We start from the raw sequence: 11,663 nt of genomic DNA, 5'->3' as shown, positions 1-11,663 counted from the left end.
TGCATGCCCTCTGAGTCCCCCTCTGCTCTGAATGACACCACGGCAGGGCAGTGACTCTCTGGGGTGTGTCCTGGGTCCAGCAGCCCTGAGGAGCCCAGGTGTGGCTTGTGGGGCCTGGGGGACACCCCAGCCTTGGGCCTGCTCTGCCACCAAGACTAACAGTTACCCAGGTCTCAGACTCCCTTGCTGAAATTCAGAGGTTCTCCAGGAGAACAACCCAGAACCAACTGTCTCTCACTGTGTGCTCTGAAGGGCTGCCCCTCCAACCCACAAACGTGAGCTGGGGTGGGGAGTGGCTGGCCAAAGGGGATCAGCCTCCGTCTCAGCCAACCTTTCCACCCCTCTGCGTTTCTGCTTGAAGTGTGGTGCACTGAGGCCAGAGCAGTGTCCCTCCCAAACTGCCCATTTCACTGTGAAGCCCAATAAAATGTGCCACACCGACTCCACCAATGCAGTAAAAGAGTAGCAGTGCATGGTGTGATGAGACAGTTTGTCCCAGAATTTCAAGGGAGGCCTGCGCTCGAGGAGTGTTTGTACCATTGCTTCGAAACAGTTCAGAGCAGTTCAGTAATTGCTGATGTAAACTAGGGCAGCTCAGGCGTTGCATAGCAATCAAATCTGTTGACCATCAGATTTTGACCGAAGTAGGAAACAAACCACTGAAAATCAAAGACTATAGCCTTCAGTATGGATCACACCTCAACATAAAGAAAACAAAAATCCTCATAACTAGACCAACAAGCAACATCATGATAAAAGGAGAAAAAATTGAAGTCGTCAAGGATTTCATTTTACTTTGATCCACAATCAACGCCCATGGAAGCAATAGTTAAGAAATCCAACAACTTATTGCATTGGGCAAATCTGCTGAAAAAGACCTCTTTAAAGTGTTAAAAAGCAAAGATGTCACTTTGAGAACTAAGTTGTGCCTGACCCAAGCCATGGTGTTTTCAATCACCTCATATGCATGTGAAAGCTGGACCAAAAGACTGAAGAACTAATGCATCTTCTGAATTGTGATTGACGTTTTCTAAGAATACTGAATATACCATGGACTGCCAAAAGAAGGAACAAATCTGTCTTGGAAATAGGACAGCTAGAATGTCCTAAGAAGCAGGAATGGTAAGACTTCATCTCACTTACTTTGGACATGTGTTCAGGAGTGACCAGTTCCTGGAGAAGGACATCATTCTTGGTAGAGGGTCAGCAAAAAAAGAGGAAAACCCACAAATGAGATAGCCTGACACCATGGCTGCAGCAAAGGGCTCAAATGTAGCAACCAATGCGAAGATGGTGCAAGACCCAACAGTGTTTCCTTCTGTTGCACATAGGGTCGCTATGAGTCGGAACCAACCGGAGAGCTCCCAACAGCAAATAGCAAGGAAACAAACAGTGGTGCCGCTCAAAGATGGCGGCTGACAGCGCTGCTTTGAACCTGTGTCTCTCTCCACAGTCCTGGGGATAATCCAATCTCCTGCATCAGGCTTCTGAACTTTAAGGATCCATGCGGGAGATTGGATTATTGGCAGGACTGCGGAGAGAGAAACAGGTTCAAAGCTGCCCAGTTGGCTGCCATCTTTGAGCGGGGCACCGCTGTTTGTTTTCTACTCAAAATCTGAGTAGAACGGATTTGGTTGCTGCGCAATGCGTATGCTGCCCACGTCTATGTAGGCAACTACTAAACCGTTCCAAGAAATTAGTAGCCCTGGTTTGCAGCAGTGGCCCCAGGTTACCTCCTGGCAGCTGAGGGGGAGGTCCACAGGACTTCAGCCCGGCCACACCCTGCAGGGGCCACGTCCCCAAGAGATCCACCTGCCACCCTCTTCCAGGCCCAGACCCCACACGCCTCCCTCACAGAACCCTCCTCACAGGCCCTTGGCCACGATGGTCCCTCCTTCCCTGGGCTCCGCCCCTGGTGGCCCCATCCTCCCAAGGTCCGCCCCTTTCTGGCAGGGCCTGCCCTCCCCAACCTGGCTCTGGTGGCAAAGGGTGGTCCGTGAGGGCAGGTGGGAGTAGGGAGACCGGGAAAGGACAGACGCCGGAGGGTGGAGAACAAGAGGCAGCGGACAGTCCTCTCAGGCAAAGGCTCTCAGCCGGGCGGGCAGGCGTGGGAGCGGACGAGGAGAGTGCTGTGAGGGTGCTGTTTCCACCAGGGACCCTCCCACGGGTCTTAAGCTCCACCCTGGCACGCTGTATGCGCACCTGGGCACACAATTGAACCTTCTGGTGTATCTGCGCACTGCCGTGTTGGGGGGTCTGGCCCTTATCGGGGTCCCAGACCCACCCCACTTCAGAAGGAGACGTCACAGCAAGAAGGTGCCATCCCTGGGGGACAGGGACTCACCGTCGGGGGTGAGGACTTGCCTTGGGGGACCAGGGCTTACCCTGGCTGGGGGGAGCAGGGACGTCCCCACATGATGGGAAGACAGTGGTGACATCTTGCTGAGAGAAGGATTGTAAAACAGTGCCCACTGCAGCCCTGGGCTTACAGAAGCACAGATTATGTCTGTTTGTACAGGGAGGAAGACGGGGCACCCTGTGGGTGTCAGGGCAAGGGCGCCACCGGTTGTCTTTGTCTTGGGAGCGCACATCCATTTGCAGTAAGAAAACTGTTATCTTAAGAAAGATCTGGACAGATGCAGGACCCTCAGGGACCCGCAGGAGGAGGCCGCCCCATTCTCTAGAAGTCCTGATGCCCCGCCTGACACCATGACCCCCCGCCTCCTCTCCCCCACAGCCAGGCCATCCGGGTCCAGGCCTGGGGTCCCTCTGCACTCTGCCCCTGCCTGCCGTCTAGCAGACAAGGCTCCTGAGCCCTTGGCGTTGGTGACCTCACATTCCAGGGGAAAGGATGGCACCTCCATCCTCAGGGACCCTTCTGCAGGTGGGGCTGGAGGGAAACTGTCCCCCGCAAACACACTCAAGCCGCTTCTCCTGGGGAGGTAGTGTGTGGGGGAAGGGTCTCGGGCTTTGCTGCTTTCAGGGCCTGTGGCCTCTTGAATACGGGTCTCCTGGGAAATGAGATGAGAGCCTGTATTGTCCGATAGGCAGCCCTGGGGGTGCAATGGTTAAAGTGCCTGACTGCTAACTGAAAGGTCAGTGGTTGGAACCCACCAGCGGCTCTGGGGGAGAAAGACCTGGCGATTTGCTCCCGCAAAGATTTCAGCCTCGGAAACCCTGTGGGCAGTTCTACCCTGTCCTGTAGGGTCCCTGTTGGAACCTACTCAATGGCACACAACAACTCTGTGACTGGGAAGACAGAGAAACACACCTCACCAAGCACACCCTCACCAGCATCAGAGGCTGGTGGGCGCAGGGCCTGAGGGAGGGGGCGAGGAGAGGAGTTGGAGAGTGAGCGGGGCCAAACCTGGAGAGGAGTGGTGCCCTCCAACCAGGGCTTCTTTGGGGAGGCGCCAGGGGAAAGAATCACTGAGGACCCCCTCACCACAACCTCCTGCTGGGTGCCACCCTGTTCTTGGAAATTCATGCACAAACTGAGCTTTTCTAAACTAAAAGTTCGCAAATAAAAGACCCTAGTGCATCAGCCCACTGGGGCGGTCAGTCTAGAGCAGGCCTGCAGTGACTTCTTCCTGGGGAGGGGGCGCCCGATCTGCCCGGGGTGTGTCCTGGCTGTGCTCTCGGTGCCCGTTGGTCAGGGCTGGCTGGTCCTTGCAGCCTGGGCAGGTGCTGCCACCATCGAGGCCCCGCAGCACACATCTGAGCTTCTGGAGCATCGTGTTGGTTACTGGCTTGCCCCCAACTGTCCACCAGGCTCTCTGGAAAAAGACCTGAGTCCCTGCCTAAAGTCTTTGGGCCATGACAACCCTGTGAGCTGACCCCCGGGTGCCCCAGCAGCGGGAGCAAGGGGGTGGGAGGAAAGGGCTGGGCAGCACCTTCAGCAGGCAATCCTGGGCTAAGGCCTCAATGACGGAGGACCCTAATCCCAAAGACAGCCCGGGCAGCCCTGGACACTTACAAGCCCACGGAAGTCAGGGTGAAGAGCCAGGAATGAGGCAGAGAGCGGGGGCCCGGGGGCCCCAGAGAGGCCATCCTTGCCCCCGCTGCTCCTAGAGACCCCGGGGGGCCCTGAGGGGCCGTTTTGGGGAAAGGGGTCAACAATAAGGTGGAGGGTGTGGAAGGAGGCTGGACTTGTGGGCTGTAAGGGGAAGGGGGCTGTTGGGGCGGGGGCAGCCGCAGGAGCCTCCAGGAGGTGCAGGGAGGGGGCCCAAAGGGGCAGGGGCTTCTCCCGCCATGCCCCAAGAGAGGACAGCAATTTGGGGTCTAGATGGCGGATGGACTTGGGCTGTTGCTTTCCAAGAGGGGAGAGCGAGTCCAGCTGAGGCCAAGGCCGTATGAGACTGGGGACAGGGGCTCAGACAGGGAGGCCAGACGAGGGCCCGGCCAGCCTGGGTGGGGTCTGCACAGGGAGGCTGCCCCACAGACCCATCCCAAGGTTAAGGAGCTGCCCGCAGCCAGCCCAGCCCAGCCCACCTGGTCCACCCACCCCAAGTGGGCACCCCTCGTCGGGGTCCACAGTGGACCCGCCGTCCAGGAGTTGCTCCATAAACATTAATTAGCACAAGTTAATATATAATTCCACATTTCCCCCAGATACCTTGCCAATGCCGGTACTATTGTTTGATAAGGATTTAATGAGAAAAAGAAAGCGAAAACAAGCACCTGATAAGAGCCTTCTCATTGTGAGAGGAAGCCAAGGTCACGGGGCTTGGGGAATGCCAGGGACGAGGTCAAACGCTCAGCCCTCCGCCACTTCGGGGTCCCCATGGCAGGGAGCCCACCGAGTGTCCACACGCACCCATAAAGGGGCTTGGGGTTGAGGCTTCAATTCAGCCAGGTCCTCTGAAAGTGTCTGGGGTTTTCTGGTGTCTTATTACTTGTGTCTGCCACAGGCTCTAGTGATAGCTGAGGGCTTCTTCGTGTCAGGCCAGGATTCCTTGTTTTTTTACACTTGGGCCCCCTCCTTGCCCTCACAGTTTCTGTCTGCCACATGTGTTCCCGCCTGGCCCCTGCGCAGCGGTGCCCGGGAACAAGGTCAGGGAGCAAGTGACGGGAAGTCGCCCATTTATGGGCACAGGCAGATCACTTCCTGGAAGCCGGTGTCCGGGCAATTGTAGGTTGCATTTGGGGTTTAAAGCAAGGATATGGCGTGTCATAAACTTGACTCACCTCCCAGCACACGGAGGGTCTGGAGACACCTGCAGGGCTGTCAAGCGGGGGCTGTTTATGGAGTTGGCTGCCGGGCATGGAGCTGGGGTGCTGGTGGTGAAGTCCTCACCACCTGCCTCCCCCTGGGAGAACTCTGCTGGGGTGAAGTGGGGCACAGGGGGCCGGGCGCCCGCCTTTCATGGGCGCCGAGAGAAAAGGAACAGATGGCGGAGGGGGCTGCCCCTCTTCCTGACCCCGGCCTTCTGGTTGCCTCGGGTCATCTGGTCCATGCTGTGACTTTTTGCCACAACCAGGATTCCCCGGAGAGGGACGTATGGAGCTGTGAGCTCAGCCACATGCTTGGCCTGCTCCCCTAGGAGGGGGGATGAATGAAAAGCAGCAAGGTTACGCAGCAGCACACGAGTGCTGGTCTGAGAACAGGTTCACGTGGACAAATGCAGGAGAGCAAACTCCCAACTGAGGCCCCTGCTCTGCAGATATGGATACAGAGAGCCTTGTCTCGGGCCCTAAAGACACATGCATGCACACGTTCATGCACACCATGCACACACACCTGTACACCACACACACACACCATGCACACACTCCCACACACGCACACACACGTATGCATACACATGCACACACATGTGCAGCACACATACTCTCTCACATGCCTGCACACGCATGCACACATACACTACAATGCACACACACCATGCATACACTCCAACACACACACACCCATACATACACATGCACACATATACCACAACGCACACACTCCCACACATACCGTGCACACTCTCCGACACACACACACCCACATACACACACCACACACTTGCACACATACACCACAATGCACATACTCCCACATATACACACACACACACACATGCACACACACACACACACACACGCACACACACCATGTACACACTCCCCTACACACACCACGCACATGCACACATACACCACAGTGCACACACTCCCACACATACACGCACACACACACACCACGCGTGCACACACACCATACACACACCCCCATACACACGTACCACACACATGCACACATGCCCACACATCACACATGGCTTTGTTTCAAACATTTGTCCCCAGCTTCAAGGACAGTTTTCATGCAAATGTGGCTGGTGAGTCAGCCCCCGCCCTGCCCTGCCTTTGTCTCCACAGCTCTGGGCAGGCGGACGACCCGGCTCGGGGCACAGCCAGGGAAGGCTCAGGAGGAACATGTGGAAACCCAAGGCCAGGGCCTCGTGTGGGCCCTCCCTTGGAGAAGCATTTCCGCCAGCTGACTGTCAGCCGGGTGGCATGTGAGAGCTGGGCTTTCAGGAACTCCAGGAAGGGCCCTGGAGAAACCACACACGCACTAGTGCCTTCTGTTCTGGGACACAGCCCCGGGGCGCCCGGCTGCGGTCTAGGGCACCTGTGCTTGTCAGCGACACTCAAACCCTTGGGAGCCGCCACCGGGATGGAGTCAGGAGAGGTCACCCCCTCCCTCCTGCACGTCTGGGCAGGGTGGGCTTGGAAACCCACCTCCCCAGCACTTGTGGGCAGCAGTTCCTGGGGACAAGGTCAGGGAGTAAGTGACGGGAAGTCATCCGCTCATGGGCACAGGCAGTTCACTTCCTAGAAGCGGATGTCCGGCCAGTTGTGGGTTGCATTTGGGGTTTAAAGAAAGGATATGGCATGTTGTAAACTTGACTCACCTCCCAGCCCATCGAGGCTTGGGAGACACCAGCAGGGCCTATGAGCTGGAGCTGTTTATGTTCTGCAGGGGCTGGAAATAGGGCGTTGATGGGCTTGGAAGTTTCCTTCCATGTGCTTCTCCCACCGCTACGGGAGGGGCCGCAGGATCCCAGCGGGGTGTGGATGGAGCACTGAGCTGTTTCCACTCTGAACCTCGCCCAAGAGGCTTTCTCTGTGTGTTTCCTGAATCTTCCCGAGTGGTGGTTCCAGGGCTGTTCAGACCTGCCCAGGCTCCCCGGTCCTGGCTCACGGCGGCCCCGGGTGTCAGAGTGCCCCGGCACTCCAGCTTCCTCCAGCAGTAACTTCCGCTTGGAGGAGGAATGCGGTGCCCACCCTGCAAGGTGCTGGGAGGTGAGAGGAGAACACGGGAAGCTGGGGTGTCTGGTCATGGAGGAGGGGAATCCGCTTGGGGGCCTGCAGGCGGGCTGTGTGCGGGGATTGTGGGATTAGAACGATGGCTGTGAGGGGAGCCAGACGGCTCTGGATAGATCAGTGACCCAGTTTACTGCTAGTCTCCTCATCTGCCTTTAAAACAGCACCCCCGCCAGAGAGGTCATGAGGTGAGTATATTCACCCTGGTCGGACTCCGTGTCCCCACTGGGGACACTGGGGCAGGCAAAAATGGCCTTTCTACCTGTAAGGAGGTCGTCCACACCTATACCCACACCTGTCTCCTAACAATAAGCCTGTGAGCTGGGTACTGTTGTCACGCTGCCCGTTGTACAGATGAGGAAGTTGGGTGCAGAGAGGTTAAGTAACTTCCCTAAAGTGAGCGAGTGGGGGGCAGGAGTCCCCCAGGCTACTCAGCACCACCTGGCCCAAACCCCACCCATTGCCTCTCAGTGAGAATGTTCACAGCAGGTCAGCAGAGTTGGGGGTAGGAGTGCAGGGCCCTCGCTCTGCAATGGGATTAGGGGTGGCGGAGTGCCCAGCCCAGCCAGCACGGGGTTCCCATGCGTATCGGGTGAAGCCGGGTAGGACGTTCTCCATGGAGCTGCAGGTGTGAGCGGAGGCGCTGTGATTACTTTTCTGTCTTATAATACCATCTCTAAATAGGGAAGTGTGGAGGCAGGGGAACAATGCGCATATTCACTCACAGACTAGAATGAAGGGCATCCACAGTGGCCCCACTCAAGGCCCAGATGGTAAGAAGGGGCCTCACCACACTTGGCTCCACGTGTGTTTGAGAGCGGTGCACGTCCCTTCTCGAGATGTTTCAATAGACACCTAAGACTGGAGTAAATGAAGAGCCCCGTTGCACTCAGCAGGGGAGTAGGCGTGGTCCAGCGAACTACTCGCTGGCTGGTAGCGTTTGTCCAGGCCGGAGCGTGGCCTCAGAAGGGGCATGGCGAGGCGCGTCAGTGTGGTCTCGGGTATCCCAGCGACTGGGACAAAGCACAGGGCAGTTGTTTTGAAGAGAGTCAGCTGGGCCGAGAAGCGGGGAGCAGGCCAGTTGTTTTACTGTGATGAGCCCCTCAGGCTCTGCAGCAGTGGCCCTGCTTGCCACCTGCCCAGGTGTGTGTGTGTGAGGTGAGTGAGGCCTGACAAAGTGCGTTGTTCTGCCGGAGGACGTGTCCAAGGAAAACAGCCTGCGTTTCCTCATGCCAAAAAGGCAGAAGCACAAGAGATTGATTTTGAAAATATTATTCCTGAAATCTGAACTCGCAGCTGGCCATCTCCTGGAGCGGGTCTGAGGCCGCTCAAGGAAGCATTTTTGAACCAAAGTGCAAAGGTGGCTCAGTTCTGGCCCAGGTGGGTGCAGGAGGAGCAGAGAAGGGGAGCTGCCTGTACCTTCCACACCCTCTGCCCTCCCTGGGCCACCAAGCAATGACTCAGATGGCGGGTGCCCTCATTCCCTCCTCAGGATTACATCCAATAAACCCAAGTACTCCTATTTCTGGAGAGGTGAAGCCATGGTTTATGGACAATGTGCCATCATGCCTTTATAGCCCAATTGACCTCAACCAAGCCAGCATCACTCAAGACAACGTGTTGTTACCTCACCAGCCAGGCCCTGGGAGGATGGCAGGGTCAGGCTGCCTGGTTCTGTCCTGCAAGACCTTGGGTTGGGGCAGGGGTGGACAGGACTCCAGGGATGGGCAAGTCCCCTTGGTGAAGAAGGCAGGGCATGGCTAGGCGCCAGAAGCGGCCCCTCACTGCAGCCTGGCCAGTATGACCAGCTGCAGGGAGAGAAGGCCAGCCACCCCAGCCATGTGGTCCACCCCAGCCACTCCTCAGGACAACGGGCTCAGAGTCCCCTCCCGTTCTCCCCTGGAGCCAGGCCAGAACTGGGACATGTGAGTTCCAACTCAGACCCATCTTGAAACCAGCAAACAGCCACCACATAAGTTCAAAGGGGCCCAGGAAGTCAAGGTTTGCTCATGTGCCCCAGGATGAGGTGGTCGGCCACGAGCATGGAGGGTGCACAGCAGGGCTCCCCCTGGGCACCCCCCCAAGCCCCTGCCCTCCCTGCTGCAGGAGGTGGGAGGCGTAGCAAGGGGCAGGGGTCAGGCTCTTCAGACACCTGGGTTGCTCCCAGCTCTGCCATGAGTGGGTAACACGAGGCAGAACACACTGTCTTTCGGTGCCTCTGTTTCCTGACTGCAAAGAGGGGTGGAGAGCCCAGCAAACCCTTCTGAAGTGTGCCCAGCACCACCCAAGGGCTTCCATGGACCCGCACTCTCCACTCATCCTCCAAAAGAGGGGGAAACAGACATAAGAGGCTACGTGGGCCCAGCTAGCACAGATGCAGCCCGGGCTCCAGCCTGTCGGGGGAAGGGTGAAACAGCCTGAGCTCAGTGTGTGATGTGCACCCAGTGACCTTGGTGGCACTGCTGCCAACCGGGGTGACCATGCCGGTCACTGAGAGCTCAGGACGTACTCGGACCGAGAAGCAGTGCTGGGGAGCGTCCTCCTCGGGAAGTCTGTGTTTGAAGTAGGGTAGCCCCAAACTGCAGAAGCAAGGTTAAGACTCGCCACACCCTGGAGCCCAGGGGTGGTATCGAGGCCCCAGCCTAGCATCTGTGAGCTGCCGACGAGGCAGGTGGAAGCCTCGAGATTTCTCCACTGCTGAGAAGACATCCCTCAGGGCCCTGGCGGGGGACAGTGCTGGTTAAATGTGCAGGAAAACGTGCCTGTGGGTGCAGGGATGGTGTCACCAGGATCCCACAGGCGGGATGCGTGGGAAGGGAAACCAGGGCAGACCTAGGGCTCCATCGATGCTGCTCGTGGAGAAGGCTGCTCTCCCAGCCTAGGGACCCCCTGCCAGCACCTCTCCGACTGCCTGGTGCCTACTAGACTCTAGAGGCCCAGGGGTCTGGGCTCAGACGGAGCAGCGGTGTGCCTGGGGATGGTGTCCTGCATCCTGCCTCGACTCCTGGGGACTGGCCGAGGGGCCATGCGAGGATCACACACGAGCCTTCCGTGAGTGGCTCCATGGTGACCGTGCTTGCACGGCAGGAGTAATGGCGTATCTCCTGGCACCCACGAAACACCTGGGCTGGAGACACGCAGGAAAGGGCTGCGGACCACAGCGAGTCGGACAGAGCAGGTGACAATGGGTCCAGGGCTTTGAGGGAAGGGCGGGGGGAAGGCTGAGGGGGAGGTGGGACCTTGACTCTCGGGTGTGGGGACAGCGAGTCCCGAGTCCCGAGTCCCGAGGAAGCCATCAGCTGGCTGTCGTGCCTGAGCGCCGCTCTCATCTGAAAGGCTAATGAGTGCAAATGAGTGTGGCGTCCAGCACGTGCAGGCCTCCGTGGAGGAATTCCCTCCCGCCACTCGGAGTGCACACATTCCTTTCCATGAAATTTTCCATCCTGGGGAGGTGGGGGTGAGCCAGCTTCTCCCAAGAGAGCAGCTTTCAGGCCACCCGTGCCGCCAAGGGTTCATGAACACTTCTCCCTTCCAAGGCAGAACACAACACGGGTCCGAGGGACAGGGACAGAGCTGCTCTGCTCAAAAGGCCTGGACGTCACCTGGCCAGGGACCCTTCTGTCTGCTCTGGGGACCAGCAGCACCACTGTGCGAGTTCAGAGAAGCAGTCCAGGAGGCTGCCTGGGCCTCCATCTGGGACTTCCTGCCGGCAAAAGGCTGAGTCCCCACTAGAGAGCCCCCTACTGACCCTCCTCAGCCTCAAGAATGCACCGTGGCCCAGACCCCAGGCTGTGTGGTATTCATGGTGGGCCTCCTGGGTCAGACCCTGTCATCAGAGACACATGTGACACACAGTCCCCCACCTGTGCCTGGCCGAGCCCCCTCCCCGTCTGTGACTGAGCCCACTGGGACCAAGTCTGCTTCTCTGATCACTCAAAGTCCCCAAAAGGTGGGACCCCGCCAGCTGCAGAGAGGAGTTCCAACGCCCTGGCCCACTGGGTCCCTGCCACATGCAGCTGGCTTCCCAGGCTCATTCTGGGGCTTCCTTTGTCCCCACTCCCCTTCTCTGTAAATCCAGAGACACAGTACAATATAAAGCCTGCTGGCAAGATGTTAGCCTTTGCTTATACCTAAGAAATTGAGTGGAACATGAATAGCTGATTTTCACAGCACATTCTTAACAGAGACTAAGCTTACTCCCATCACAGAAACTCCATTCTTTGGGAAATTTTCCCTGGATTCTTTAGGAGAAACAGTACCAGGAGCAGATGCGAAGGGGCTCCTCTCAGCACCCCCAGAGCAGCCTCGCTGAGGAGAGCACAGTGAGCCGGGAGCATGGTGAGCCGGGAGCA

This window comes from Trichechus manatus, unplaced genomic scaffold (assembly GCF_000243295.1).
Source record: "Trichechus manatus latirostris isolate Lorelei unplaced genomic scaffold, TriManLat1.0 scaffold00072, whole genome shotgun sequence".
Classification (NCBI taxonomy): Eukaryota; Metazoa; Chordata; class Mammalia; order Sirenia; family Trichechidae; genus Trichechus; species Trichechus manatus.
The sequence above is the reverse complement of the archived record's forward strand: the minus strand, read 5'-3'. Positions refer to the sequence as shown.